This window comes from Rhinatrema bivittatum, chromosome 3 (assembly GCF_901001135.1).
Source record: "Rhinatrema bivittatum chromosome 3, aRhiBiv1.1, whole genome shotgun sequence".
NCBI classification, from domain to species: domain Eukaryota; kingdom Metazoa; phylum Chordata; class Amphibia; order Gymnophiona; family Rhinatrematidae; genus Rhinatrema; species Rhinatrema bivittatum.
The window spans coordinates 332,715,210-332,722,872 of record NC_042617.1 but is presented as its reverse complement, the minus strand read 5'-3'; the positions used below and the strand labels follow the sequence as shown (position 1 = coordinate 332,722,872).

The 7,663-nt window shown below is 43.4% G+C and overlaps 1 long non-coding RNA gene across 1 annotated transcript in view; it reads left to right on the top strand.

The window, feature by feature from the left end:
- Positions 1-1,266: 1,266 nt before the first annotated feature.
- The window catches only part of LOC115088782, a 33,799-nt gene continuing 27,402 nt past the window's right edge, over positions 1,267-7,663 (top strand). Inside the window, exon 1 of the long non-coding RNA XR_003855872.1 lies at positions 1,267-1,415. This is a non-coding gene — a long non-coding RNA (uncharacterized LOC115088782). The remainder of the gene's footprint in view (positions 1,416-7,663) is intronic.

Sequence of the window (7,663 nt, the reverse complement as noted above, 5' to 3'; positions counted from 1 at the left end):
GTGTAAATGAGAGCAGATAAAGACTAATTGGCCCATCCATTCTGCCCAATTGAGATTCTTCCTCTGGCTTCCCAAGTAAATGAGAATAAAAATTCAATGTGCAAATCAACACCAGCTTCCGCTCCATTTCTTCAACCAGACCCCTCGCCTCCCCTCCAGCCACCACCCCTTCATATTTGACCCAAGCATGTCCAAAAGCTGCCAAAGTGACAGTAGCATTCAGAGTTGTCATTTTCCTCTTTGAATTTACAAATACTTAAGCCGATATCCAGGTCTTCTTACCAAGTTTTTTAATAATCCACAAAGCCACCAGAATTACAGAGGAATTTTAAAATGCTGGCACGCGTGCAAGTCCCAGGAAATATGCACGTGGCCTGCGCCGAGCGCATTTTCAGAGCGGCTCGGCTACGTGCGCATCTCCCGGGACACACGGAAGTGCCGGGTTTTTAAAAAGGGATGGGCCAGAGCAGGGCAGGGGAGGGCTGGCCGGGACAGCGGCCATTAGGTGCTGTGCCGGTGAAGCATGCGCCAGCAGCCAGTCAGCACGTGGAATTTACTTCTGCTCCGAAGAGCAGGTAAGTTCGAAAACAAAAAAAAATAGGGTAGGTAGGTCGGGCTTAGGGGTCGGGGAGGAGAGGGGGAAAAGGGAGGAAGGATAGGTAGGGGGTTAGGGAAGTTCCCTCCCAGTCCACTCCTTAATTGGAGCGGACTGGGAAAACTGGGGAAGGTCCGAATGTGTTGCCTCGCGCTTTTTAAAGAAAAGACACTGCCTTGCGCGCGCAAAGGGAACCTGTGTGTGCTGACATAAAATTGGGCGCGCACATGCACGAGGCGTATCAGATTTTATAACATGTGCATGGCATCGCGCGGCCCTTTTAAAATGTACCCCATGTGAGGCAGTTGTCCAAAATATCCAGCCTCCCCAGATTCATTGATGTTCAGGTTTGAACCATGGTCTTGAAAATCGAATATAAACATGACGACACCTTTTGCACATTAAGAGGAGGAATTTCTGGGGGCGGGGGGGGGGGCGCTTAGATTGGGGAAAAAAGTGTACAATAAATTGCATTTTCAAAACTATAATTGCACCTTTCCCTCAAATTCTACCCACACAAAACGCAGGCACAGTTATTCATGTGCCCTTTGTACCCATGGCAATTTTTCAAAATGTTTTAACCTTTGCAAGAAAACATTCCATGCATCCACCACCCTCTGCATGAAAAAGTAATACTTTTTCTTCTCTCCTCACCCTTTGGAAAGATTGCATGCCAGCCTGAATGCCAGGAATCTGCTTTATGCTCTCCATTCGAGAGAAAGCTGTCTACAGTGCAGTACAGCACAGTTTCTGTGCTGTACTGTTAATTCTTACAACATACTGTGATTCGTTTTCACTGAAACATGCTGTATAAGCTAAGGTAAGTAAGATTGTTACCAGTTTTGTGAGAAGTATTACCTGTAAGGCTGGCAACAATGCCAAAATATGCAGCAGATGAAACCAAATAATTCCTGGAGACCAGAAAGTCACCCATATAAACTAACATTTTATTTTAAAGACTGCAGATACTTCAAATTATAGCAAAAATCAGATTCTATACAGAAATGTAGATATTTTGCATTCACTAGGGATTGGTAGAGACATAATATGTGCTGTAAAAAGAAAGCAGTTGGCCAAACTGCTTTTTATGGATCAGTTGACTGGTCAGCACCCATGAGGGGGATGATGGCAGCTTCTCCAAAGTTCCTCTGTCTTATTTAATGTCTTGTACCTTTTCAGCAGCATGTCTCTAACAGTCACAGGTGATGTCATTGCTGTGGGTCGCATTGCATGCATTCTGGACAAAGTCACTATAACACTCCACCCAGGATATGTTTTGGCTTTGTGAAGAGATATGTCTCTCATTGTTTGGTAAAACAGGTGTATGGCACACACACACCGAAGCTATAGACAGTTCTCAGCAAATATGTTGCTCTTGGCTTTTTTCTCTAGCGTCAGCATTTTGTAGTATTCTCATCTTGGCACACAAAGGTGAGCATGAGTTGTCACAGAAGTTAGCATGAGTTGTCTTCAACCTGTAGAATAGGATTTGAAACCTTATTCTTTGTATTACATGCAAAACACAACTGTCACAGATCCAAGCTAACCATAACAAGAATATAATTAAATTACTTTCTTGCACTGCATAACAAAGGAATATTTGTGCAGAAAATAATTGCACAGAAAGAAATACTGCATATACAAATCACATTTAAAAAATGGAGTCAAGACGCTTTTACATGGATTTCTAATGACATGACGCAGTAAAGAGCTTCACCCATTTTCTGTCTATGGGGAATAAAGCAGCTCTCAAAAGAATGTGTGCAGGGCATGGATGTTGCGGCCTTCTGCTCTACCAGAGGAAGATGAGAGATTACCAAAAGTGTGACTCTAGCCATGGGTCCCTCACTGTGGAGCAGATTTCATGAAATTGTCCTTTAAGGTCTGACATGAGAGGCACTTCTCTCCCCCACAAGCCAATGAATGGACAGACTGGAATTCAGAGCATGAAGATTTTCATATCCTTCAAAAGAAGGAGAAAAGCAGTATGGTTGCTAGTCTGGTCTATTGAAATGCATCGAAATAAAAGTCAACAACTGAGTTGTAGATAGTATGATTTCATATCAGTATAACTTAATACATGTGTGACTATCGAGAGCTCTGCACCCTTCATCAGGTCAGTAAGGACAGGCAAAAAAGTGCCATTCAGGATCGCTCTCACTAATCTTGTCCAGTATCTGATGTTTCCAAGTGGGGTTTTGATGATCGTGATCCAAAATTATTTTTTTTTAAATATTCTCAGAAATTCATGGTTAAATTACATAAACTCCCAATCAGATTCTGGGTGAATGTTTTTTGATCACATTTCAGAACTGTGATTTTTCAGCCTATCCCCATGATTAAGTGATGTCCTCTTGTAGTTCTGGCTTACAAGAGCACACACATTCCCACTACTCAGAAACACCCAGATACGTCTGAGATACTTACTCCTCAGGAGAGAAGAGTAACTGCAAACAGTATCACTCTTACAGGCTGCTAGAATTGAAGAACAGTTGGTAGCGGAGAAGAAACGGAAAAAGATGAAATAAAAGAGTTTTCAAGATAGTCTACTGTCTGGCTAGCCTGTTGGCTCAGTGATGGTGCTTCCACTCCAGAAATCAAGGGTCAATGCCCAGTGCCTTCTGCTCACAACAGTGTTCCCAGTGTCCTGTGGGATGGCATCCTAGGTCATTGCTCAAGACCAGCAGTTTCTGGTTAGACTTAAGGCTCATGCATACCAGGTCCCAAAGGGAGTCGCGCTCTGCGACCCCGGCTGAAGATTTTTGCTGCACTGGCTGGGTTAGAAGGGAAGGGGTTAAAAATGGTGACGGTATGAATGAAGGCTTAGGGCACCACCACCAAAGGAGAGGCTTCTTTCAAGTAAGATGTACACCATAGGGAGCAAGAGGAAGCTGCCAAGCCATCTCCCCCGTAAAAAAAAAACCAAACCATTGATCCTCAAAAGCAGAGCACTTCTCAGCCCTGGAGCATCCAGCTGAGAGCATGCAGTTGCGGTGCCAGTTATCTGCATAGAAGCTCTGCATGCTGAATTACAATCAGTCAATGTCGACTTTCCTCGAATCAGGGATTAGCACAAAGATGTGGCTGAGCTGCCTTTTCCTGGCTCACATTCGAGTCCACAAAGGCTCTTCACTGCTCAATTTTATTTTATTTTTTTTGCCTGGCATCAGTGTCAGCTCTAACCTGAACTGAAATCCAAATTCTTTCTTGACGACTCAAGTTTGTGCAGCTCCATTTGATTCCAAATTGTCGAGCAATTTGGTTCCAATCTCAAGGCCAGCTGGCTTGAATTGTTAGTGCAAGTAAGCTCAGCTTTGCCAGCTCACCAGCTGGGCATTGGCAGGAAGCTATGGCATGATTAAAGCAGCTCTACCACCTAACCTGTGACCAGGGTTGCCAACTCCTGGAAAACATATTTACCAAGAGTTTGACAGAATTTTACTGACAATCACTTTTTTTTATGCCATACCTTTTATATTATGTAAAAGGGTACAAAATACTGAAAATAAAACCCATCCAATCTGCCTTCTGTCACCTCCAGCTTGCTCTGTCTCTCCTTCTATTACACATACACAAAGCTATGGTCCTTCTTCCTGCACCTGTCCTCTTAATCCCATTCTCTTCCTCCCCAAGGATCCCTAGATCTGATAAAAAAAACAATTTGATAAAATCAAATAAGAGATGGGCAGATATACCATGATCTAAAAATCCACCCGCAATCTCTTATACTCCACCAATCCAGAAACAATCACTTTCAGAACATTATTACCAGTTGGGCACAGTTTTGATTGTGATCATGGATTCATATCCATATCTTAGATGTTAATATAGGACATAGACAATAAAGATCAGACTTGGGTATTCTTCTAAATATGCTGTAGGTCAGTAGCTCAGGATAGGTGGCAGCCCTAGGCAGAGATGACTTGGGAGCAGGCTGCAAACACAGTGAGGGAAGGTGGAGACAGATTATGAGCTGTGAGGCAGTAAGAGTTGAAAATGTAGGGCTCGTTGGTGGGAGGAGGAACAAAAATGGAGATGGAGGAGTAAGGCCATAATGTCAGCTCACATGAAAGCGGGTGGCCTTAACAGCTATACATGGCCTCATTAATCATTACGTCAGATTCCCTCATGAAAGTCAGGCCTTGCTGGACTTGATGAGAGATTTTTATGTCATTGCAAACTTTCCAAATGTTCTGGGAGCTATTGACTACACTCACATAGCCATCATCCCCCTCGGCTCAGGGAGGAGATCTACTGCAACAGAAAGCTCTTCCACTCCATCAATGTGCAAGTGGTCTGTGACGCTCGACTGCACATCCTCAATATGGTTGCTAGGTACCCGGGAGCTGCGCACAATTCCTTTATACTATTACTTAGGCAATCTGACCTATTTGGAAATTTTGAAGATGGCCTCTATGGTGACAGTTGGCTAATAGGAAAGAATGGTGCTTCTTTCTATCATCCCTCTTCAGCTATGTGCTTATAGAAAATGACAGTGACATTGGGGACTGTCAGGAATGTGACTGCATCACTTAGATAACAAGTGGCTTGCACATTTAGGTCAACAAGTAGCAGAGCTCAGGATTCCCTCTTCATGCGGTAGAGGCTTGCTAATGTTGTATGCCCATAGACTGCAGTTGCCACTAAGCTCCGTATGTGACTGAACGCTACTAATTTTTTAACTTGTTAACTTTAAGCAAGTGGCTGTTCAAATTCTTCCTTTTGGAGCTATTGGAAGGTCACTTGTTAACCAAAACCTTTTTGTGTCCACAGTGTAGGGGCTCTCAGTTCAGGTTTGCCCTGTTATATTCTATCAGCCAGGATGTCAGCCACAGTTTATCTTGACAATCACAGGGGTACAGGGTTGCAATTGAAGCTGGGGGTGGGCTGTGCATTTTGGCCCAATCCTAGTCACTGTGGCATGTCAGACAAATGTGTATCTCTGGAGGACATACTGCAGAACAGCCAGGGATATGCACAATCAGTCACAAGTTTGAAGTTGTTCTGCAATGACATGTGTGGCAGCTGCAATGTACAACTTCAGTGTTAGAGGAGTAACAATAAGTGAGGTGATCACATTTGCTGATGATACAGAATTATTCAAAGTTTTTAAATCACAAGAGGATTGTGAGAAATTGCAAGAGGACCTTGCGAGACTGGGAGGCTGGGCATCCAAACAGCAGATGGCATTTAATGTGGATAAGTGCAAAGTGATGCACATAGGCATCATAGTGAATAATATATTTAAATCTTTGACTCAGTGTGCTGTGGCAGTCAAAAAGGAAAACACAATGTTAAGAATTATTAGGAAGAGAAAGGTTAAAGAGGTTAGGACTGTTCAACTTGGAGAAGAAACGACTGAGGAAGGATATGATAGAGGTCTATAAAATCATGAGAGGTCAGAATGGGTAAATATGAATCAGTTATTTATTCTTTTGGATAATAGAAGAACTAAGGGGCACTCCATGAAGTTAGCAAGTAGCACATTTAAAACAAATCAGAGAAAATTCTTTTTCATTTAAAGCACAATTAAGCTCTGGAATTTGTTCCCAGAAGATGTGGTTAGGGCAATTAGTGTAGCTGGGTTAGAAAAAGGTTTGGATAATTTGACTTAGAGAATAGTCACTGCTATTACTGGCATTAGTAGCATGAGATCTACTTAATGTTTGGGTGCTTGCCAGGTTCTTATGTTCTGGATTGGCCACTGTTGGAAACAGGATGCTGGGCTTGATGGACCCTTGGTCTGACCCAGCATGGCAATTTCTTATGATCTTAATGTCCAAAATGGAAAATCCACATAACTTTCAGTTATTCAGTCTTTCCACACTGATTTTTATTTTGTACCCCGGCTGCCCACCCATCAATGCCCTACTCGGACCAGGTTTTGAGGGTCAAGCCTTCTTCCTTAGGGGCTCATTCATATTGCAGCATCTGGGGTTTAGCTTGGTTTTTCACACTGGACATTTGTTATTTAGACACTGTCAGCCGGATTTTAAATCTGCCGCGTGCGTAAAAATCGCCACTTACGCGCACAGCCGGGCCCTGCGCGCATTTTAAGAAGGGCCCAGCCACGCACGTAAGTAGAGAAACGCGCATAAGTGCCGGGCCCTGACAAATGGGTGGGCCGAGGGTGGGGATGGGTGGGCCAGGGGGCAGGGCAGGGCGGGACAGTGCTATTCATCACTGTCCCAGAGTCTCGCGCCGGCCAGCTGCCAGCATGCGCAAGTTACTTCAGGTCGGGGCCTGAAGTAACTTGAAGAAAAAAAGGTTAAAAAAAAAAAGGGGGATTTAGAGGTTGGGAAGGAGAGGGGAAGGGGAAGGGAGGTTAGGATAGGGATAGGAAAGTTCCCTCCCAGTCCCCTCCTAAATTGGAGGGGACTGGGAGGGGACTGGAGGAGCCCCGATCTCGTCACCGCCTGCACATAATCATGCAGATTACAAAAGCCAGTGCATATGTATGCATGGCCCACGTATTTTTTAAATCTACCCCTGTGCGAATAAACACCCAGAATAAATGTGGAGGCAGATATTTTAAAAAGTATGCATGAGTACTTGAAGTTACAATTACTGATACCTTCATCAGTTCACCCAGTCCTTCTCCAGTTCACATAGGCCCTTTAGAACATAAGAACTTAGGGACATAAGACTTGCCAAACTGGGTCAGATAAAGGGTCCATCAAGCCCAGTATTCTGTTTCCAACATTGGCCAAGATACATCAGAAGAACCTGGCAGGATCCCAAGGAGTAGATAGATTCCAAGCTGCTTATCCCAAGAATAAGCAGTGGATTTCTGCAACTCACCCTTAAAAACTGTTAAAGGACTTTTCCTTCAGGAACTTGTCCAAACTGTTTTTAGACGCAGCTACACTAATATATTTCACCATATCCTCTGGCAACGAATTCCAGAGCTCAATTATGCATTGAGTAAAAAAATATTTTCGCTTATCAGTTTAAAATGTATTACCCATTAACTTTAATGTATGTCCCCTGGTCTTTGTACTTTTTGAAAGAATAAACAACTGATTAACATTTATGCGTTCCATTCCACTCATTATTTTATAGACCTCT